General features: G+C 45.8%; 3 non-coding genes across 3 annotated transcripts; all 3 read right to left on the bottom strand.

The window, feature by feature from the left end:
- Positions 1-261: 261 nt before the first annotated feature.
- On the bottom strand, positions 262-343 carry trnas-gcu (transfer RNA serine (anticodon GCU)). The gene has a single exon. It is a non-coding gene; the product is annotated as a tRNA-Ser (tRNA).
- Positions 344-2,783: 2,440 nt separating this feature from the next.
- On the bottom strand, positions 2,784-2,857 carry trnat-agu (transfer RNA threonine (anticodon AGU)). Its single transcript has one exon. It is a non-coding gene; the product is annotated as a tRNA-Thr (tRNA).
- A 12,639-nt stretch (positions 2,858-15,496) lies between these two features.
- trnar-ucu (transfer RNA arginine (anticodon UCU)) lies at positions 15,497-15,591 on the bottom strand. Its single transcript has 2 exons — positions 15,555-15,591; positions 15,497-15,532 (listed from the first exon to the last, which is right to left on the bottom strand). It is a non-coding gene; the product is annotated as a tRNA-Arg (tRNA).
- Between the last annotated feature and the right edge of the window lie 8,678 nt (positions 15,592-24,269).

Raw genomic sequence — 24,269 nt, 5'->3', positions numbered from 1 at the left:
ACATATAAGTGTGAAACTCATTAAGTACTGGAATCTCAGATTCTGACGGTACTGAAGTAAACTGTCTCTGAGAGTGCTATCTAATTAGTCCCACTCTCCATAGACCGACAAATGTTTTCCCTTTAAAGTATATATTGGTAACTTGAGACATGACATAAGCTAAATTAATCAGGCTTGGGAGCAAAAGGTGAATTTGGACATGACGTTAAAGGTGAATGTCAAAAGAACCGAAGGTGTCAAACATCAAATATTTAACATAAACGACGAGGATGGGATTCGAACCCACGCATGCAGAGCACAATGGATTAGCAGTCCATCGCCTTAACCACTCGGCCACCTCGTCTGCCATCAGTTGTTTCGTTTACTACATTTTATATCCAAACAGAACTAATCTGCAAGAAATTCCGCTTCACCATTTGTCCTGCCCGTGCACCCAGATCTACAATGTTGAAAATGTACAATCAGCTCTGTAAGCAAAAGGCCGTCCGTTAATTCAGGTGAGGGACTGTCAAAAATGATCGGTTTGATGTCAAATTCAGAACAGAGAAGAAAAAGTTTGCTGTCGTCAAGAAGTTGTGGGGAGGATTGTGAGCAAATCCAGCGCAACACCTCATATAAAGGAGTGGATTTAGGAAAAGATTGATATATTTCGAATTAAGCGAGCTGGGTTCGCACCTGCGCAGGGAAACCCAATGCAACTTCGAACACAACACCTTAACAACTCGTACGATAGAAACATACTGCAGATGCTGGAAATCCGAAATAACAACAGAAAATGCTGGAAAAACTCTGCAGGCCTGGCAACATCTGTGGAGAGAAATTAGAGTCGACGTTTCGGGTGAACCCTTTTTTAAAACTGGAAAGGAAATCAAATAGATCGAAGGCAGGGCTGCGATAGAACAAAAGGAGTAAAGAGACATTAAGAGGTATTCAAAACCAGACGAGATGGTAATAGGACAGTGGAGACAAAAGACGGCTCAGATTAGGTGTGAAGTGTATTGGCAGGATGAGAGACAGCTGCCATGTGGGAGAGAGAAAAAAGGGAAAGGGGGGGAAGGGAAAACCCAAAACAAAGGTGTGGAAACAAATATAAGTAAAAATGTTAATAGGGGCCGAGGTTATGATCTGAAATTGTTGAACTCGATATTGAATCCGGAAGGCTGCAAAGTGCCTAATCGGATGATGAGGTGCTGTTCCTCGAGTTTACGTTGAGCTTCTGTGGAACAATGCAAGAGGCCAAGGACGGTGAGGTCCGAGTGGGAATGGAGCGGTGAATTAAAATGACAGGCGACTGGAAGCACGGGGTCACCCTTACGGACTGAATGGAGATGTTCTGCAAAGCGGTCACCCAATCTGCGTTTGGTCTCCCCAATGTAGAGGAGACCGCATCATGAGCAGCGAATACAGTATACTAGATTGCAAGAAGTACAAGTAAATCGCTGTTTCACCTGGAAAGGGTGTTTGGGGCCCTGGACAGTGGGAAGGGGGTAGGTATAGGGGCAGGTGTTACATCTCCTGCGCTTGCACGGGAAGGTGCCAGGCAAAGGGGAAGGTCTGTTGGGGGTGATAGAGGAGTGGACTAGGGTGTCTCGGAGGGAGCAGTCCCTACGGAATGCTGAAAGGGGAGGGGAGGGGAAGATGCATTTGGTGGTGGGATCATTTTGGAGGTAGCGGAAATGGCGGAGGATGATCCGTTAAATGTGGAGGCTGGTGGGGTGAAAGGTGAGGACAAGGGGAACCCTATCATGGTTCCGGGAGGGAGGGTCAGGGGTGAGGGCAGAAGTGTGGGAGATAGAACGGACACGGTCATCGCAGCTGAAATCGCATTCCCTTAAAAAAGACTAACACACAGAATGATCCGGGACTGTGAGCTCACCCATTTTAAATAGGCACAGAATGATCCGTGACTGACAACAATCCCGATTATGATTAGCAGCGAAATCAGACGCTTTATCCATTAGGCCAAGGAAATTCCGTGTGCAATCCGGCTATTTTGCTTCTGAAGGCCGGCCCTGCTTTCGCAATGCCTGTCTGTCGAGCGGTTCTGCAGGTTTGAATGTATCGACTGGTTTCAAAGCAACAATTGAGATTGGTGCAAATGGGACATGTCCCCCCAGGAACAACGACTGTCGCAGAGCAAACTTAAGTTTGCTGAAGTTAAGTAGTTGAAAGTGAATGTTAGGTTAAGGTAATACCTCAGGAAAGTGGTAAACAAATAGAAGGAGGAAAGAAAAGGAGGGCTATTGATTGTGGAAGGAAAAGAAAGCTGGGAGAAGAGGTGGGTTTGAAATATGGAGCATCAAACTCAGGCATGTGAGAGCGCGGGGTTTTGAAGGAGTAAATAGGTTTTCACCGCCAACAAATAATATTTGTTTCATGTGGTAATGATTGATTTCTTGTTGCGTTCTATCAGCAGGTGCCACAGAGAACATAATATATAAAGCGAGTTATACCGTGACTTGGATTCCAAACGAGGTTGCTGCGGGTACAACACAGAGTACTGACCACGATATGATCACGGCGCCACACAACAACTGCTGTTCTTCTGCTCTTTCCACAGCAAAGTAATGCACGGCACTGCTTAGAAAAGATGGATTTTTGGGGAAGGCCAAAATCAGCACTGCCAGAAATTATGACAGCGGTGGAATTCGACCCACGTCCCATAGCGACTGGAGCCTTTATCCAGGGTGGGAACTGATGCAGCCGCAGTCACATTTAAGAGGATTGTAGCCCTTTCACACGAGAATAAACTCACCCCTGGAGAGTGATAAAGAAGAAGAAAAAGGCCCCGCTGGGAGTCAAACCCAGGATCTCCTGTTTACTAGACAGGCGCTTTGACCAGCTAAGCCACGGAGCCAAATTAGGCCTCGTCGCTCGTCTCCACTCACTGATATCTATCAGCTGCCGGTCACTGACTGCTGGAATCTGAGGCCGTTTTGCATTTAACCATCTCTCTTGTCCGCCTTGTGTCCCGATGCTGTCTGTATCTCTCACTGCGTTTATCTCAGTGTCAATCTGTGAGTTGATTTTTAATGAATACCTGTGTTTGTGTCTTACATTAAATAAATGAGGGGATCAGAAAATTCTTCCTCTGACACTGGGGAACTAATGAGCTAACATTCATAACAAGATTTTGTTTGTTGTGATGCAGCAAATACAATATTCCATCTTGAATGATTTAGGTTCAATTCTGTGCAAAAAGAAACGTTGACCCCAACGTGCTTCCAATCGGCCGCCTTTTAATTTGACGTCACAAACGCCACCATTGCACCTCAAGGTGATTCATAACTAACAAACAGAGAAGTCAAGCAGTGAAAGGGTATTTGTAGAAAGGGTTGTGAGACTGTGGAATGCACTGGCCCAGAGCAGCAGTTTTAAAACAAGGTATAAACACCGGCAGGTTGTTGGAGGAAGGGGAGAGAGAGGCAAGAGAGATACAGGTAAGATCACGTTGGAAGCCACTGGCCCCGAATCTGCTTTAAATCCCTCCACTATATTTAAACACATTTAATGTCATGTTCATACATTGATGCCTTTGAGCAATATATAATTTGTAACGAGGTCGCTGGTCTAAAATAACTGCTTTATATATTTGGACCCACCCGCTGTGTTTAGGCTCTACCCTGAATACTTATCTCCAACCAAGAATCTGCTTATAATCTAGAGGCAAGGTCTCAGCAGCCGGCGGGCAGGGAGCAGAGGTTGAGGCTGATCTGTGTCATGTGGGAGCAGAACACAATATCCCTGCTGTTTATTTTCATTATCCTGCACAATTTTCGATACTGTTCTCAACATCTTACACTCCTCTAAAATATCGGAGGGTTTAGTTTATTGTAATGATGGTCGCTGCGGCTCTTTTCAATTTTATGAATTCGTAGCAAATTACATATCTCCAAATCAGTGAACTCGTCATTGCCGAGATTAAACACTCAGAGCAGGGTCAGCGGCTCTTTGGTCTAGGGCTGTGATTCTCGCTTAGGGAATTTATATCAATTAATGAGAGACTTTTTAATAGAACCAGTTTCCTCGGCCTGGAGACATTCCACAAGTCTTCAAATAACAACTGCCAGAAAATCAGTGCAGACCTGTGTTCAGTATATCGCAAGAAAACGGCAATTTTATGAATAAAAACGGGAATTCAGTCACAGATGTGCCGAAACTGTGAGGTAAAATATGTGAATCCGTTTGTTTCCAGAAGCCTGCTCCACATTTTCCACATTGTCAACCTGGAAGCACGGACAGGACATGCGGTAAAGGGACTTTATTAAAGGTTGTTTCTACCGGTTGGAAACAGAAATACTGAAATATAAGGGATTTTTGGATGATTCCTTTTGGATAATAAAGGTAGATCGAGGTTAGTGAGAGGTTAAGGCGAGGGATTGCTAATCTGGTTGGGAGATACGTGGCCTGGAAATGTTACAGTCCCCAAGTTAGACAATCTTTTCTCTCCCTGTTTGGTAAAAATTCTCCCACTTTCTCAAACTAATATTCCACCCAGCTGCAATGGAATGAAGATCGAATCGAGATCTCCTTCCTCCCTTCCGTCCCTCAATCTTACATTCCCTTCCAACTTGTTCGCAGTTTCCTGCCTCACTGGACAATGAGCCTGATTCTGATGTTAACTCTATGATCGATATCTTATCAGTTCCAGTCCTAACCTCGTCTTTTTGCAGAGTTATTAAAAGCTGTTTGATTGAAAGCTCTCCAACATGTTATAAAACCGTCCATTTAAAGGCTGTGAGATATAACAAGCGTTTTAATGGTGAGGGGAATCTTTAGAGGAAGAGAACATCTCCTGCAGCAATATAAACAGAGTCAGTGCCCAGCTCTGCTGTTCGGGGCAATCCTCGCCTCCTCCTGTTTCATTTTCGCATCGATGGGAGGAGCTGAGCGCGAACTCCAATCTACACGGGCTTTACACCACTTGAAAGATTAACGGGAAAAGCTGGAAAAAAAGTTTTAACTTTATCCTTTGAAAATGAATTTAATTTCAAACTTTTTATCGACCTTAGACCAGCGCAGTTTTCTGATTGGCACCAAGTCTGTACATTTTATTTCTGTTTAACTTTATTCTGCTCCCGCACTTCATAAAGAACACAGCGTCCCGTGCCACGGGCATTCAAAGACCTTTCAATTATGGCCAACCTCCTGTAATCGCTGCTTTCACCCACTAGCGCTCTTTTCACTTACCCTTTATTTGTTTAAATCGCACACTTCAACAGGCCTGTTAAGATTAAGGCGGAACGCTTTCGATCTTATTGCACCGCACCACACCAGCGGGCCAATATTTCACACTTAACCCCTCGATCGCAGCGAGGTAGCGCTGCCCGTCACACATGCACCTCAACAGTTTTGGGAAAAGCGCCAACCAGCATGAAAAAAACCCAGTTCTTCAGTTAACAGGCACTCTATCACAAGATTCCCCAATGAAATTTCGTGAACAATCGGGTCCCTGTCGATTTCCCTGTTAACAAAGGCCCCGCTTTCGCAGTGCTTGTCTGTCGAGCAGTCCCACAGATTTAAATGTGTCGACTAGTTTCAAGGTACTAATGTGCATTGGTGCGAATGGGACATGCGCCCTCAGGAACAGCGGTGGCAGCAGAGAAAATTTAACGTCGTAAGTAAAGGAAAGACTTACATTTATATAGCGCCTTTCACGACCACCGGACGTCTCAAAGTGCTTTACAGCCAATGAAGTACTTTTGGAGTGTAGTCACTGTTGCAATGTGGGAAACGCCGCAGCCATATTGAGCACAGCAAGCTCCCACAAACAGCATTGTGATAATGACCAGATAATCTGTTTTTGTTATGTTGATTGAGGGATAAATATTGGACAGGACACCGGGAATAACTCCGCTGCTCTTACTTCGAAATAGTGCCATGGGATCTTTTACATCCACCTGAGAGAGCAGGTGGGGCCTCGATTTAACGTCACATCCAAAATACGGCACCTCCGACAGTGCAGCACTCGCTCAGTACTGCACGGGAGGGGCAGCCTGGATTAATATACTCTAGTCCCTGTAGGATGAATCTGAACCCACGGCCTCCTGCCTCAGAGGCCAGTGTGCTTCCCACTGAGCCACAGCTGACACTAAGTTGGTAAAAGTGAATGTCAGATTATGGGAAAACCACAGGAAAGTGACAATGAAATGAAAGGAGGAAAGTGAAGAAGGGCTAATGGTTGTGGAAGGAAGAAACAGCTGGAAGAGGCGAGTGTGAATTATGGAGAATAAAGCGCAGGTATATGAGAGTGTGGGGTTTTGAAGGAATAAATAGGTTTCACCACAAACAAGACAGATTTCTCCTTTTAATAAATAATGATGATTCTCTGAGTTTTATTAGCAGGTGCCGTAAGGGACAGAAGATGTAAAGCAAGTTGTGCCATGACTCGGATTCCAACCGAGGTTGCTGCAAACACAACGCAGAGTACTGACCACTATACGATCATGGTTCCACAGATTATGCTTCTACCAATTACTTTAATCCATGCCCCTGGTTATTGATCCTTCTGCTATGAGAAATAGTTCCTTCCTATCCACTCTATCTCGGCCCCTCATAACTTTATACCCTCAATGAAGTCTCCCATCAGCCCCCTCCGTTCCAAAAAATCAACTCCGCCTATCCAATATTTCTGTCAGGGCTGCTGTCACGGGGCCATGTAGACATGGGGCCGTGCTGTCCGGGCGAGGCTGGTTCTGGACCCAAGTGCAGACAGACAAGGCGAGAAGCAGATATGCAGTCTTAAGTAACAGTACTTTACTAGAATCACGCAGGTAAACAGTTACAAAACATAGGAGCTCAAGACAAACTAAGACATAGGTAAATGGCTAGTCAAGATAGGAACTCAACACAAGCTACCATGAGGCAACTGGCTTGTCCAAACTGAGCTCAAGACAAGCTACCACAGGGCAACCGGCTTGTCCAAAACTGAGCACCTTATCAAGACTGAGCAACTTGTCAGCACCTTGTCAAGACCGAGAACAAAGGGAAAAACCACAGATCACAAATACAAGCAAAACATAACACAGATAAACAGTTATAGACATAGGCGCTCAAGACAAGCAACTACTAAGTCAGCCGGCTTGTCAAGGCAAGCTACCACAGGGCAACAGGCTTGTCGAGACTGAGCACCTAGTCAAGACAGAGCAACTTGTCAAGACTGACTCCCTTGTCAGGACTGAGCACAGAGGGAAGAAACCACAGAACTTAAATACAAGCAAAAACAGGTGAAACCAATAAACCAGATGAAAGGCAGTTAAGTAATAAACAGGAGAAACAAGTACCAATTAACAAAGGGAAACCAACCAGTGAAGGTGCATTCTAGGTGTTACTGAAGGAACTAACCGACACCCTCACAATTTCCTCATTGGCAAAAGAACCAGAGGGGAGATGGGGAGATATTGTTTTACGTTGCGAGTTGTTATGATCTGTAATGCTCTGCCTGAAAGGGTGGTGGAAGCAGATTCAATAGTTATTTTGAAAAGGGAAATGTATAAATGCTTGAAGAGGAAATGTTTGCAGGGTATGTTGGGAAAGAGCTGGGACTAATTGGATAGCGCTTTCAAGAGCACGATGGGCCAAATGGCCTCCTTCTGTGATGTATGATTCAATGTTTCTGTGAAAGGTTTTATGAAAGTATTCATGCGAATGAGGTGGAACAGTTGCCCGCTCCACTGTCCCGCTTTATTTTTGTGCATTTGTAGCTGTGCTATTTCAACCTAATTGAAATGATTCAGAATTCGCTACCCAGGAGGCGCGAAACTAAAGACTACTGATGGCGCGGTGGCCAAGTGGTAAGGCGTCGGTCTCATAAACCGAAGATTCATGGATGCGACCCCCGTCCGTGCCTGGAGAAGTTTCATCACCTTCAATGTGACATTTTTAAAACTTTTCTCCTGATGAACTCTATCAAAATCGTTCATAATTTTCAATATTACTATCACATCTCTTCTTGGCAGTCTCTGCTCTAAAGAGAAAAATCCCAGCTTCTCCAGTCTCTTCACATAAATGAAGTCCCTCACCCCTGGTACCATTCTAGTAAATCTATTCTGCACTCTCTCCAAGGCCTTGACTTTCTTCCTAAAGCGTGGTGCCCAGAATTGAAGACAATACTCCTTATGAGGCCTGACCACTGTTTTTAAAGTTTTAGCATAACTTCCTTGCTTTTGAACTCTATTAATAAAGCCCAGAATACCACGTGCTTTTTAACAGCCTTCTAAACGTGTCCTGACCGCTTCACAGATCTGTGTACGCATACCCCATGTCTCCCTGTTCTTGCGTCCACTTTCAGATTGTGCCATTTAGAGCCGGTTAATAAAATGCAGGGGAGAGCTTTCTGACCAGTTTCATGGCCAGTGATCTCCAGAGGGAGCCGATTAACGTCAATAATTGTTCACGTTAAATTTGTACCATTTAATTCATTTTGCCTCTCCTCATTCTTCCTACCAAAATATATCGCTTCACACTTCTCTGCGTTAAATTTCATCTGTCACGTGTCTGCCCATTTAACCAGATTGAATATGTCCTCCTGTAGTCTGTTACTATCGTCTTCACTGTTTACTACATTACCGTCTTTCGTATTATTTGCAAAATTTTAAATTATGCCCTCTATACCCAAGTTCATTCATCTTCATCAAAAAGAGCAGCGGTCCTACTTTCGACCCCTGAGGAGCACCACTCTAAACTTCCTTCCAGTCTGAGCATTTAAAACCTCTCCCTGCAAAAACTTCCTGACCTGCGGAGCAATTCAAATAGACAGAGTGAGAAGCAAAAGCAGAGAAATTTCAAAACTAAGATCGATAGATTGTTGTTAGGCAAGGTTATTAAAGGTTACGGCAACAATGGAGTTAAGATACAGATCAGCCATGACCGAATTGAATGGCGGAATATATTCGAGGGGCTGAATGGTCTACTCCTGTTCATGTGTACAGAGATCCACACACACAAATCCAAACACAGCTGCACACGCACGCAGAGCTGGATAGATAGAGAAACAGAGATGGAGAGACAGGCACACAGACAGGGAATGAATCTGAGTCTGATAGAAAGATAGTGACAGAGAGAGAGCAAGACAGCAGGGAGAGAAACAGAATACGAGGCAGAAATAAGGACAGAGAGAGAGACAGAGAAGGAGGAACAGACAGAGAGTTACACAGAGAGGGAGAAACGAAGAAACAGGTGCAGAGATAGCGAGTCATTGGAGTGCACAGCACCTCAAATAGAACATCAGAAGATGTTAGAAATAACTACGAATGAAGGTGCCATTATTCACCGCTTCAACATTGCACGCGTCTGCCTCTCTCTCCAGGCTTCCCATCTAAGGAGGAGACCTTACAGGGAGCTTGTGGTCCCAGTGATTCCCCATAGTAACTCACCCCAGGACAGGCTGCGATTGCATGTCGCTGTTCAGTTATAAAGAAGGAGGGACACCGTCTGATAGAGATAGAGATTCAGACAGAGAAAGAGAGAGAAACAAACAGACAGAGACAGCGAGAGAGAGGGAGAGAGAAATAGAGAGAGAGGAATAGAGAGAGAGCGAGAGAGAGGGAGAGAGAAATAGAGAAAGAGAAATAGAGAGAGATTGAGAGAGAGAGGGGGGGAAAGAGAGGAAGAAGCTGTTGCGAATTGGCTGTAGTTTCCCAAGTCCAGGGCGGGAACACCAAGTTCTAACACAATTGGCGGTAAAGCGCTTTGGGTCATTCTGAAGTTGGGAAAAGCGATAAAATACACGTCCTTCCATTGATCATCTTTACAAACTGCTGGGGATAACAATTACATAGGTTGACAAGGATGTCTATATCTCTCTCCCGGTCTGTCCCTCTCGCTCTCCCTCTCTCTCTGTCTCTCCCTTTTCCTCCTTCCCTCTCTCTGTCTCTCTGTTTGTCCCTATCGCTCCCTCTCTCTGTCTCTCTCTCTCTCATACCCGCAGAATAGCGAATCACAGGGTCAAAGAAGGAAACAGATTTGTGTCTCTGTCCTGTTTCAAAACCGCAAAATGAAAGAATCCCACGATGACGGCTCGGGCAGAATGTTTCTGCGGGGAGTTTGACCATCCGCCAGAGGTGGCGAGAGACAAGGATGCGAGGCTATTAAGAGGCTTCGTGAAAATAATTGCATTAAAATCTGGAGCCTAAAGCAGGTGTGGATCTATGAATCTTTCAGACACTTGACATCGAATGTACAGCACAGGAAAAGGCCATTCGGCACAAGTGGTCTCTGCCGGCGTTTATGCTTCACACGAACCTACTCCCAGCCCACATCATCTAACTTTCAGCATATCCTTCTATTGCTGTCTCCCTCATGTACTTACCTAACTCCCCCTGAAATGCTTCAATGCTATTTACCTCAACTATTCCTTATGGTAGCACGTACTTTGAATAACTAACTATCTCCTGAACTCCCTACTGGGTTTATTAGTGACTATCTTATATTGATGACTTCTAGCTTTACTTAGTGTGACACAAGAGCTTTCCAATCCCCGCCAGCGCCTGGAGACCGGGAAATCCGTCAGGAGCAGCATTCACCGCCAGGGCTGAAATCTTGCTCGGTTTAAACGTCTGTTGTCAGCGGATTGCAGCACATCCAATGGTGAAAATGAGCGACAATATCTGGAAACAGGTAACAGGTCAGTGTGTTACAGAGCGGAACGGACAGTAACCTAACTATCTTAATTATATCACATCTTTATCTTCTATACCCAACGGAACACAAGCCTAGTCTGTGCAACTGTTCTTGATAATCTAACCTGTTTAGCCCCGGTGTCATTCTGGTCAATCTGCGTTGCACCCACTCCAAGGCCAATATATAATTCCTGAGGTGCGGTACCCAGAACTGGACGCAGTGCTCCAGATATGGTCTAAGCAGAACTTTATACAACATATGAACATAGGAACAGGAGTGGGCCATTTAGCCCCTCCAGCCTGTTCCGCCATTCAATGGGAACATGGCTGATCTTCGACCTAACTCCATATACCCGCCTTTGGCCCATATCCCTTAATACCATTGGTGAACAAACATCTATCAATCTCAGATGTAAAATTAACATTTGATCCAGCATCAATTGTCGTTTGTGGAAGAGAGTTCCAAACTTCTCCCACCCATTGTGTGTAGAAGTGTTTCCTAATTTCACTCCTGAAAGACCTGGCTCTAATTTTTAGAATATACCCCCTAGTCCTAGACTGCCCAAGCAGTGGAAATAGTTTCTCTCTATCTATACTCTCTGTTCCCCTTAATATCTTGAAAACTTCGATCAAATCTAGCCTTAACCGTTAAATTATCTGGAATACAACCGTAATTCATGTAATCTCTCCTCCTAAATTAACCCTTGCAGTCCGGTTTTCATTCTGGTAAACCAACACTGCGCTCCCTCCAAGGCCAATATATGTGTAGCTTTCAAAAGCTCTTATAATAATTTGTCCGTGACTGCACAAACCACTCTGGGTACAGGTATAAAGGCCCAGTAATTCCGTTCCAAACGCGTGAGTACGGCCGGGGTACTCACGCGTCTGGCTGGAGGAAATGCCGGTTTTCAGCATGCACAGCGCATGCGGGGAAAACCGGCATTTCCTGTCCTCTGAACGAAGGGGTTCAGAGGCAGAACGCCCGCGACTGCACAGGCAGTGCGTGCGCAGTAAAATTCCTTTTTTTTTTCAGAATTGCGCGCGTGTAAAGGCCTCCGGTCTTTACGCCTGGAAAAACAAAACGTAAGTATTTAGTTTTTCAGCTAAGTGGTCTTTTAGTACAATGTAGAATTTTTTTTCCACAGGTTTGTTATTTTTAAAGGATTTACAGGATGGTAAGTTCAGTTTCAGACCCTATTTTTTAAAAATTTATTTTTTTCAAAAAATTGATTAATTGTTTAAAACATTTTTAAAAACTTATTTATAGTTATTATAATCAGTGGGATGTTTTTTAAAATTTTATTTAAAGTTAAAGTAGTGTTTTGGCAGCCCATACTTTTCATGAGTTTGACAGCTCTTCCTGTCAAACTCATGAATGAGTTTCCCCTCCCCTGATTGGCTGCACGGTGCTCACCTGATCCCAGCCGGCACATCGCACTAACTACGCCGCTGGACCAGGTAATCACATCGTGCCGACAGCTGAACCGGGCCTGTGACAGGAAATGCAAGCAGGCCCGGGCTTCAGATGTCGGTGCTCAGGGTGAGTGCAGATCGGGGGCTTGCACACGCGGCAAGCCCCCAATCCTAATTTCAGGGCCATTGTGTATAATAAAACAGGATTATTAAGCATTAAACTTCCAGTAGAAAGAAGTAATACTTAACAAGATGACAGTCACAGTCTGTTCGTTGAACCCTGGTGTTCCTTCCGAGTGACTGTGGCGCAGTCTCCTGATGTATCTTGCTGTATTCTGTTGACTGAAGCGTGCTTCTTTGGGTTCTTGCTGTGTTCTGTTGAATGAAGCTGCTACCAATCTCCAATTACGCGGTGTGCGCTACTTTCTGTGTTGAAAACCTGTATCTTTATACCCTTTTTCATCTCGTTTTGCCTACGGGGTAGTAATTAACCCTCTGACACCTGATAAAAGTATTGCTTCCCTCGTTTGCCATCGTATGACCTTGTTAATCCCACTAGGTCTCTTTCTGTGCACAAAAAAGTACCCTTCACTTTTCACAGAACATTTCTTAAAATGTTTTCTAAACAGTCTGTCCATCCTATAGCTGTACCAATGAAGGATATCATCAACTTCTATCTCTTTCTCTAGTTCTTGTTTGTTTAAGCATAATATTACTGAAATCCTCTTCCCCACCAGCCTCCATAAACTTAGCACTACATTCCGTTACTTCAGTAATTGAAAACACAGCAGTTTCAGTCAGGTTGGCATAATTTCCCATCCTGCTTTTCTCTCAGCCGGTCGTCATGTTATACAGGCATGTAGGCTTTTAACATTCAACTTCACATATTAAACTTCTTAATAATGTTTACTAAAACCTACAGGTACACCCTATCCTACATATGGTTACTGAAGTGTGGTATCTCAGAACTGCTCACAGTGCTCTAGGTGTGGTCTAAAACCTTACCCAAATGACCCGGCCAAGTCCTGCTCACTTGCTTGTGAGAGCTGCCCCACAGAGTAGTCAAGTAACAACCTGACATAGGCATACTCAAGGAGCCCTTCTCAAAGAATCACACCTTTCAGCCAACGTCCCAGACTTCTCCATCACCATCCCTGGGTATGTCCTGTCCCACCGGCAGGACAGACCCACCAGAGATGGGGGTCACATGTCCCATTCGTACCAATAGTCATTGGTGCAAGAATCCAGTCGATACATTTAGATCTGCATGACTGCAAATTCTCCAATCACTGACCCTGCACCATGTGTTTCACCTCCGCAATCATTATTGCGCTGGTTTTGTGATATTCAGTTTGTCGTGTGACCACATGTCTAAAAGAATCGCATCAGTCATTAAAATAATGTTACACCTCTGATATTTAACTGTAATAGAAGATGTTGAGAACAGTACGAGTACGCTGCAGGATAATGAATATAAACAGCAGGAATATTGCAACAAAAGTAGAAAATGTTGGAAACACTCAGCAGGACAGGCAGCATCTGTGGAGAGAGACACAGAGTTATCATTGCAGATCGATGAGCTTTCATCAGAACTGGAACAAGTTAGAAATGTAACCGGTTTTAAGCAAATAAAATGGCAGGCAAAGGGGGAGCGGAGGAAAGAACAAGGGGAAGGACTGTGATAGGCTGGAAGGCAGGAAAGATTAAATGACAAAAGTGGTGATGGTGCAAGGCTATAGGGGTGGTATTGGGAGAAGCAAAGAAACAAAAGATGGATCCAGAGGAGGTGTAAATGGCAACAGCAGAGTCATTACCAACAGCTGCTGTCCACAAAATGGGAACAGTGGATATGAACTGAAATTGATGAACTGAAATTGATGAACTGAAATTGATGAGCTGAAATTGAGTCCGGATGAAAAGATGAGGTGCTGTTCCTCGAGCTTCCATTGAGCTTTATTAGAAAAGTGTAGGAGGCCGAGGACAGAAGCTCAGAGTCACGCTTGTGGTCTGGATGAAGGTGTTCCAAAAAGTGATCACCCAATCTGCGATTGGTCACCCGAATGTAGAGGAGACCCACGGTGTGAGCAGCGAATACAGTTTACTACATTGAAAGAAGTACAAGGACTTCGCTGTTTCAGCTGGAGCGAGTGTTTCAGGCCCTGGACGGTGGGAAGGGAGGAGGTCAAAGGGCAGGTGCTACATCTCCTGCTCTTGCACGGGAAGCTGTCGTGGCAAGAATCAACCTCCGCATCTGCTCCCTGTTCACCGGCTGCTGAAAACTTGTCTCCAGATTATAAACTGATTCTAGGTTAGAGATAAACATTCAGGGTAGAGCCTAAACACAGCGGTTGGCATAAATATATCTAACCAGAGGCAGCGTTAAATCTCCTGTATTGCTCAAATGCTTCAATATATCAATATGACAATAAACGTGTTCAAATACAGTGGGGGATTTAAAGCTGATTCAGGGCCAGTGGTTTCCAATGTGAACTTACATGTGGCTCTCTTGCCTCTCTCTCCCCTTCCTCCCACACGCTGCAGGTTTTCATACCCTGTTTGAAATCTGCTGCTCTGGGCCAGTGCATTCCACAGTCTCACAACCCTTTCTGCAAATACAGTTTCACTGCTTGACTTCTAAGCCTATTGGTTCCGGGTATCGAAGATAAAAAGAAAAAGGTCTTGCATTTATGTAGGATGTCCCAAAACCGCTTTACGGCCAATGAAATACTTTTGAAGTGTAGTCACTGTTGTAATGAAGGAAACGCGGCAACCAATTTGCGCACAGCAAGATCCTACAAACAGACATGAACAGATATCCTGTTTAATGATGTTGACTGAGGGATAAACATTAGCCAGGACACCGGGGATAATTACCTTGCTCTTTGTCGAAATAGTGTTTCCTGTCCACCTGAGAGGCCAGACAGGGCCTCGGTTTTTCATCTCATCCAAAAGACGGCAACTCCGATAGTGCAGCGCTCCCTCAGTATTGCACTGAACTGTCAGCCTCGATTTTTGTGCTCAAGTCTTGGAATAGTTCGTGGATTTCAGGAGACGGGAGGAATCTCCCCCAAGCTCCACCTGAAACTCCGCACAGTCGCAGGACTTGAACCATAAACCCGTCATTTTCTTTGCATGTATCTCTCTATCTCTTCCTAACTATTTCTTTTTTCTCTCTTTTCCCTGATAGATTTCGCAGGCTTCCTTGAACGGCCACTGCTGATCTAACCTGTAACACCAGCAGAAAATGGTAAAGAAAGAAATAATGACTGAGGCGGCAGGGAACGTAATTCAGAAAAGTATAATGGAATGAATAAAATATTTCAAGTAGGTGCGCAGATTGAAGCTGGCCTGTTCTTCAATCACAATTCAGGCGATCTCATTGGCCATTCCCATTCTCTGACGGGCTTCAATGAACCAGTTGTGGCTTTGCTGCAAAATTTCACCACCGGAATCTGATTAAATAACGACTCTGGTGGGACTCGAACCCACAACCTTTGAATGACTTTCCCAGAAATCATTAACTAGAAGTCCAATGCGCTATCCATTGCGCTACAGAGCCGATGACATGCTAGGGTTTCACATTACTCTATACAGGGATAGTCATTGTTCGTCAACTGCAGCAGCAAAATACTGCGGCTGAAATCCGAAATAACAACAGAAAACGCTGGAAAAACTCAGCAGTCCAGGCAGTGTCCATGGAGAAAGAAACAGAGTTAACGTTTCAGGTCGATGACCCTTCGTCACTCCAGAATGATGCGGGACTGATTAACTTTTGTTCATGTTTCTGTCCTGGAGATACAAGTGGATTGCAGCTGTCAATCATAACAGGGTTTAGGGGGAACTTCCTGCATTAATCAAACCACCAACAGCCTCCAGCTGTCAATTAAATCTCCCCATCAGAGAGAGAGAGAGAGAGAGACTGTCAGAGAGCTTCCTGCATCCGGCCCTGAGTCTGTTACACGCACCAGCTGCTCACCCACACCCCGCTGTCAGAAACACTGAACATTTTTACCGAGACCCTTCAAATACAGTCTATAAAATGAGAAAAGGTCAAAGTTCATTAAAATTCGATAGAATGGAACAAAGTTAATAAACTTTCCACCATCACTCGGTAACCATGTTCGCCATTCCTTCAATCGGTGGAATAAATTATCGGCTGTTAGAATTTTTTTCACTGGGTTGAATAATTTTTGTGTGAGGAATGTTCCAGCGTCGTAAACCAGGGGAACGCGCCGACCGAGCTGTGCCTTGATCGCTTCTGGGCAGTCGGACAGTTCGTCCTTCATTCTGCTCTGATTCACTTTCCCAAAGCGGATCGACAGATCCTCAAATCTACTGACTGGGTTTTCTGTTTTTGGTTCCTTTCGATTTGTCCCGCTCCCGACTGGCAATGTATTCCAGACCTCGTAGCAACCCTCCCCCTTGCATCGTGTCACAGCCTCGATTGAAAGCGACCCACAGCAACCCGAACCTCGTCACCTATCCGCTGACAGACACACCGCGGTCACACTCTGCTTCAGTAAGATTAATGTCCAGAGCGGGTTCAAGGTCCAATTCAATTGCGAGCAGAGCGCAGCACTTGAGAGCGAAACAATTTTGCCTTTTGTAACTGTCTTCTAAAGCGCCACACTGCTCCACTCAGACAGTTCATTAGGACGATAATGTATCCCAATAAGTTTATCCCAATTCAGCCGTTCTCAGGGGTGCAGAAAGCAAAATGTGAAGATCCTGCATTGGCTGGAATCGAACCCGGGTCTAGCACGGCAGGCAAAACGTCTCTGTTTGAACAAGGCAATGTCCGCACAGATCCGCGCAAGTGCCCAGTTAGAAACCTGTCTGAAAGAACATGCAGTCTGACAGAGCTCCTGTGATTACCCAACCCAGTCTGATCTACAGCCGTTGCACCGGCCACTGGCAGCTGCGATCACCGAGTGTTTAAGGCGTTGGACATGAAATCGAGCGTCATGTGTTCTGCGCAGATGCGAATCCTGCTCCCAGCGCCGCTGCTTCAAGCTCTCTTCCTGAACCGGTCTGAAAGAATGGCTGATCAGCTGTGCGAGGCGGTGCTGTGCTGCCCGTCATTACTTTCAGTAACTCGTTGTCTGTCAGCTGGCTGCACGTGTCCAGTGTGAAACCTGTCTGAGCGCCCAGCAGACTGACTTTAGTTTAACCATCTTTTAAAGATGTTTTCCAAGAGTTGCCCTGAGCAGATGGTGAGTTTCTTTCTGAAGAGCGGTTCGCCAATCCAGCTCCGAGGGAAAGTGGGTTGTGACTGGAGTCACTTGCGTAACAGGAAGTGTGAGGGCGGCAGTTTCCCTTTCTGAAGGACATCAATAACCAGTTGAAGTTTTACTGCATAATCTCCCTGTCGAGCCCTGACCTGAAACAGGACTCGAACCCATAACTTGTCAATGCTGAATCTTGATTCACAAGTCCAATGAGATCTCCATTGCGTCACAGAGCTGATTTCAACGCAAAGCCTTTTCATTTACCTGGCTGGTTGGTTTTTATGCTGCTCCCTTAAAGCTCGGGAATTTCGGACAATGTGGGGAAAACGTTGCGAAATCTGCGTTTTTCTATTTAAAGGAATGTTATTTCGAAAGTGTCGATATGCTGTAAGAATAACCAGTAATAATAAATGGGGCGTCTCCAGGATTTGAACCTGGGACCTCTTGCATTTCAACTTTTAAATCCCAAAGCGAAATTCATACTCCTAGATAAACGAGCCGTCGACCAAGTGCCTTTACCCTCATAAGAGCATAAGAAATAGGAGCAGGCCATTCGGCCCCTCGAGCCTGCTCCGCCATTTCCTAAGATCATGGCTGATCCGATATTTGGCCTCAACTCCACTTTCCTGCCGGCTCCCCATAACCCTTGACTCCCATGTTGCTCAGAAATCTGTCTATCTAAGCCTTGAATATATTCAATGATTCAGCTTCCACAGCTCTTTGGGGTAAAGAATTGCAAAGATTCACGATCCTCTAAGAGAAGAAATTCCTCCTCATCTCCGTCTTAAATGGGCCACCCCTTATGCTGAGACTAGGCCCCCTCGTTCTAGATTCCCTGATGAAGGGAAACATTCTCTCTAAATTTACCCTGTCCAACCGCCTCAGAACCTTATATGTTTCAATAAGATCTCCTCTCATTCTTCTAAACTCCAATGAGTATATGCCCAGCCTGCTCAAACTTTACTCATACTCATAAGACAACCCTTCCATCCCAGGAATCAACCCAGTGAACCTTCTCTTAACTGACTCCAATGCAAGTGTATCCCTCCTTAAATAAGGGGACCAAAACTGTTCACAGCTCTCTAGGTGTGTTCTCACCAGCGCCATATACAGTTGTAGCAAGACTTCCCTACTTTTATGCTCAATCCCCCTTGAAAAAAGGCCAACATTCCATTTGCCTTCCTAATTACTTGCTTCACCTGCATGTTAACTTTTTGTGTTTCATGTACGAGGACCACCAAATCCCTCTGTACCACCGCATTCTGTAGTCTTTCTCCATTTAAATAATATTTTTCTTTTCTATTCTTCCTACCAAAGTGGATAACTTCACATTTTCCCACATTATATTCCATCTGCCAAATTCTTGCCCACTCACTTAACCTATCTATATCCCTTTGCAGACTCATTATGTTCTCCTCACAACTTGCTTTGTATCATCCGCAAAATTGGCTACAATACACTCGCTTCCTGCATCCAAGTCATTAATATAGATTGAAAATAGTTGAGGCCTCAGTACTGATCCCTGTGGTACGCCACTAGTTACAAATTGCCATCCTGAAAATGACCCATTTATCCCGACTCTCTGTTTTCTGTTAGTTAGCCAATCCTCTATCCTATCTAATATATTACCCCAACACCACGTGCTCTTATCTTATGCAGTAACCTTTTATGTAGCACCTTGTCGAATGCCTTTTGGAAATCCAAATACACAACATCTACTGGTTCCCTTTTATCCACCCTGCTCGTTACCTCCTCAAAGAACTCTAATAGATTTATCAAACATGATTTCCCTTTCATAAAACACCTGTTTGATTGTATTATGATTTTCCAAATGTCCTGCTACTACTTCCTTAATAATGGATTCGAGCATTTTGCCCATTGCAGATGTTAGGCTAACTGGTCTATAGTTTCCTGCATTCTGTCTCCCTTCTTTTTTGAATAAGGGAGTTATATTTGCGGTTTTCAAACCCGCTGGAACCTCTCCAGAATCCAGGGAATTTTGGAAGATAACAACCAATGCATTCACTATCTCTGCAGTCACGTATTTTAAGACCCTAGGATGCAGGCCATCAGGTCCAGGGGACTTGTCAGCCTTTAGACCCAAAAGTTTGTCTAACACTTTTTCTCTACTGATAGTGATTGTGTTAAGTTCCTCCCTCCATTTTGCCCCTTGATCTTCTACTGTTACTGGGATGTGGATTTAGGAAAAGATGATCACATTTCCAATTAATGAACAGGGGCGCTGCGAGCTGGGATCTCACCTGCGCAGAGAAAACTAATGGATCTTTGAACACAACACCTTAACAACTCGGGCATCCCAGCTGAAAACGCACTCTTTTTAAAAAGACTAACGCACAGAATGATCCGGGACTGTGAGCACACCCAGTTTAAACAGACACAGAATGATCAAGGACTGTGAGCACTCCCGGTTTAATCAGACACAGAATGATCCAGGACTGTGAGCACTCCCGGTTTAAACAGACACAGAATGATCCAGAACTGGGAGCACTCCCGGTTAAACAGACACAGAATGATCTGGAACTGTGACCATCCCGCTTTAAACAGACACAGAATGATCCGGGACTGTGAGCGCTCCCGATTTAAACAGACACAGAATCATCCGGGACTGTGAGTACTCCCGGGTTAAACAGACACAGAGTGATCCGGGACTTTGAGAACTCCCGGTTTAAACAGACACAGAGTGATCCAGGACTGTGAGCACTCCCAGTTTAAACAGACATAGAATGATCCAGGACTGTGAGCACTCCCGGTTTAAGCAGGCACAGAATGATCCGGGACTGTGAGCACTCCCAGTTTAATCAGACACAGAATGATCCGGGACTGTGAGAACTCCCGGTTTAAACAGACACAGAATGATCCGGGACTTTGAGCATCCCTTTTAAACAGACACAGAGTGATCCGGGACTGTGAGCACTCCCAGCTTAAACAGACTCAAAATGATCCAGGACTGACAGCACATCCCTTTTAAACATATGCATAAGGATCCGGGACTGACAGCACATCCCTTTTAAACATATGCATAAGGATCCGGGAATGAAAGCACATCCCTTTTAAACAGACACAGAATGATCCGGGACTGAGAGCACATCCATTTTTAACAGACGCAGAATGACCCGGTACTGGAAATCAGAAATAAAAACAGAGAATGCTGGAAACACTCATCAGGTAAGGCAGCATCGTGAGCGAGAAACAGAATTAACGTTTCAGGTCAATGACCCTTTGTCAGAACTGAAACAAGTTAAAGAAGAGAGATTATTAAGGAAGTGCAGAGGCAGGGAAAGGGAGGAGGGGAGAAAAGAACAAAAGGGAAGGTCTGTGATAGGATGGAAGGCAGGAGAGATTAAATGACAAAAGGGATGGTGGTAGAAGGCGAAAGGAGATGGTAATGGGACAAGTTAGAAACAAAAGTGAGTCTAGATTTGGTTTAAATGGCAATGGCAGAATCATCAACAGCTGCCATGTGAGAGGCAAAAGCCAAGAGAAAAATAATAGGGGCAGAGGTTATGGTCTGAAAATATTGAACACGATGTTGAGTCCAGAAGACTGTAAAGTGCCTAATCGAAAGATGAGGTGCTGTTCCTCGAGCTTACGCTCAGCTTCGTTGAAACAGTGTAAGAGCCCGAGTCCAGCGAGGTCAGAGTGGGAATGGAGTGGAGAATTAAAGTGACAGGCGACCAGAAGCTCGGGGTCACTCTTACGGACTGAACGGAGGTGTTCTGCAAAGTAGTCACCCAATCTGCATTTGGTCTCCCCAGTGTAGAGAAGACCGCATCGTGAGCAGCGAATACAGTATACTAAATTGCAAGAAGTACAAATAAATCGCTGTTGCACCCGGAACGAGTGTTTGGTGCCCTGGTCAGTGGGAAATGAGGTTGGTAAAATTGCAGGTGTTGTATCTCCTGCGCTTGCACAGGAAGGTGTCATGGGGAGGGGAGGGGCTGTTCTGTGTGATTGAGCAGTGGACCAGGGTGTCGTGGAGCGAGTGGTCCCTTCGGAATGCTGAAAAGGGAGGGGAAAATGTGTTTGGTGGTGGGATCACGATGGAGGTGGAAGAAATGGATGAGGATGATCTGTTGAATGTGTAGGCTGGTGGGGTGAAAGGTGAGGACAAGGAGAATCCTATCGTGGTTCTAGGAGGGAGGGGAAGGGGTGAGATCAGAAGTGTGGGAAATGGAATGGACATGGTCAAGGGCCGTGCCAACCATGGTAAAGTGGAATCTTCGGTTGAGGAAAGATAAAGACATATCGGAAGCACGAGTATGGAAGGTGGCATTGTCAGAACAGATGCAACGGAGTGGGAGGAACTGGGAGAATGAGGTCGAGTCCTTACAGGAAGCGGGGTGGGAGGAAGTATAGTCCAGGTAGCTGAGAGAGTCAGTGGGCTTATAGTGGATATTTGTCGACATCCTATTCCCAGAAATGGAGGCAGAGAAGTCGAGGAAGGGAAGAGACGAGTTGGAGATGGACCAAGTGAAGGTGAGGGAAGGGTGGAAATTGTAAGCAAAGTGAATGAAAAAGAGGTGAGGGAGGGCACCTGAGTATGACTGGAACAAAGAATGTTCCACATATCCCAGGAAAAGGCAGGCATAGCTGGGACACATGTGGGTTCCCATAGCAACACCTTTAATTTGGAGGAAGTCAATGGAGTCAAAATAGAATTTGTTCAATGTGAGAAGAATATCAGCCAGGGGGAGGATGGTGGTGGTGCATGGGGACTGGTTGGGCCTCTGTTCAATGAGGAAGCGGAACGCCCTCAGGCCATCCTGGTGGGGAATGAGGGATTGGAAGTATATAGTCAAAAGGAGATGATTGGGACCAGGAAACTGGAAACTGTTAAAGTGACAGAGGGCATCGGAAGAGTCGCAGATGTAGTTTGGAAGAGACTGGACAAGAGAAGGGAAAATAGGCTTGAGATAGGAAGAAATCAGTTCCATGCAGAAAAACAGGCTGAAACGATGGGTCTACCAGGGCAGCCCTGTGTGGGTCTTGGGAAGGAGGGAGAAGCGGGCTGTGCAAGGGTGGGGGGACTATGAGGTTGGCGGCCATGGAGGGAAGATCTCCAGAGGAGATGAGGTGAGTGACTGTCTTGGAAACAATGGCTTGATGTTCGGTAGTGGGGTCATGATCTAGGGGGAGATAGGAGCAGGCGTTGGAGAGCTGGCATTCAGCTTCCGCAAGGTAGAGGTCAGTTCGACAAACAACTGCAGCACCCTTGTCAGCAGGTTTAATGACAATGTTGGGGTGGAGCTGAGAGAATGGAGTGCTGCAAGTTCAGAGGAAGGTAGGTTGGAGTGAGTGAGGGGAGCAGAGAAATTGAGATGGCCAATGTCAGGCCGGAAATTCACAATGAAATGATCGAGAGAGGGTAAGAGGCCAGAGGGAGAGGTCGAGGTAGAATGAGAAATCTGAAAATGGGAGAAAGGGTCCACTATGAGGAGGGAAGTCTCCTGGTCAAAGAAGTGGGCACGGAGACGAAGGTAATGGAAAAAGAGCTCAGCGTCGTGCCGAGCACGAAATTCATTGAGGTGGGGGAGTAAGGGGATGAAGCTTAGGCCTTTGCTGAGGACTGATCGTTCAGGGTTAGAGAGGGGCAGATCAGAGGGGATAGAGAAAACACAGCAAGGGTGTGAGATTGGAAGAAGGGATGTCAGAGGAAAGTGAAGGGGACGAAGCATCCCCAGGGACGTTGGTGTCTAAGAGTTGTTGAAGCTCGCGATCCTCGACACCTGAAAGGAAGATAAAATGTTTTGTTGTTGGAGCTGCGGACGAGGCGAAGGATGAAGTGGGACTGTGGACCAGGCCAGCTCTGAGATAGAGTGAGTCGGTGCTGCTGAAGGGAGAGGCGGAGAGCATGCATGTGGCGGCGCCTGGCGTGGAGCGCGGATCTCAGGCTGTGGCCAGAGCCTTGGGTGGAGTAACGCTGAATATTTGGGCGATGTCTGTAATCCCGGGTGGATCCGGGGCACGAAGCAGGGGAAGTCAGTGTGGATCCCGGTGGAATAAGTGGGGGCCGGTGACAGTTGCTGAGGAAGGAGATGGGGCTGTGAGAGCCAGTCTGGCAGATGTCTGATCAAACACCAGAAGGGAAACAGAAAGCAATGGAGATGAAGAGGGTCAAAGAAGCAAAGGGGAATCCCGCCCGTCAGAGAGGCCAGCAGAGCCTCTTCAAGGCGGACATTGCTGGGGGAGAAGCGGCGGTGAATGAAACACTGACATTACAGCCAAAGACTGCAGCTGTTGCAATCTGAGCTGAACACAGAGAGCGCTGGCAACACTCAACGGCTCAGGCAGCCTCTGTGGAGAGAGAAGCTTCAGTTCCAAGACCAAATGGAGCCTCAGGCCACTGTCCGACCTTGCAATGCTAATCAGAGAGCAGCCCGGACCGCCAAGGACCAATCACAGCGCGGCTCTTACCCACCCCACCCGCGCCACCCGCAGGCCAGCTGACGGACAGCTGATTTAAACAATCGACGAGCGCCGCCGCCGCGCTTCGACCAATCGCAGCACAGCCGTGCGGTTAAGGTCCCGCCCGGCGTAATTGCGTCTTTAACGTTCTGCGTCATTCCGTAATTCCGCTGTGACGCATGGACGAGTCGCTGCTGGTCCCCGGAACCAATGACAGAGCGGAGGCGAGACAGCGCTCTTAAAGCGGAGTCGCATTCTGAATTGCGGTTGTACAGCTATATTTCAGTGATGATCATTCAAGCGGGAACCGGACTGCGGAAAGTCAGAGGGTGAGAGAGGCGGAAACCGGGAGAGAGGAAGGGGTGAATAAATGTGGGGAAGGTGGTGTAGCTTCCGAAAGTTCTTACAATAATTTGTCGGTGACTACACAAATCACTCTGGGTACAGTATATTGTTTTTTAGCATTAAAGCATTAAACATGCAGCACAAAGAATTAATACTTAACAAGGAGATAGTCACAGTTTTGTTCTTTTGTGCCTCGGCGTTCCTTCCGAGTGAATGTGGTGCGGTCTCTTTATTCTCC

This window comes from Somniosus microcephalus, chromosome 4, assembly GCF_052327205.1.
Source record: "Somniosus microcephalus isolate GS21.2 chromosome 4, FLI_Smic_1.0, whole genome shotgun sequence".
Taxonomy (NCBI): domain Eukaryota; kingdom Metazoa; phylum Chordata; class Chondrichthyes; order Squaliformes; family Somniosidae; genus Somniosus; species Somniosus microcephalus.
The sequence above is the reverse complement of the archived record's forward strand: the minus strand, read 5'-3'. Positions and strand labels throughout refer to the sequence as shown.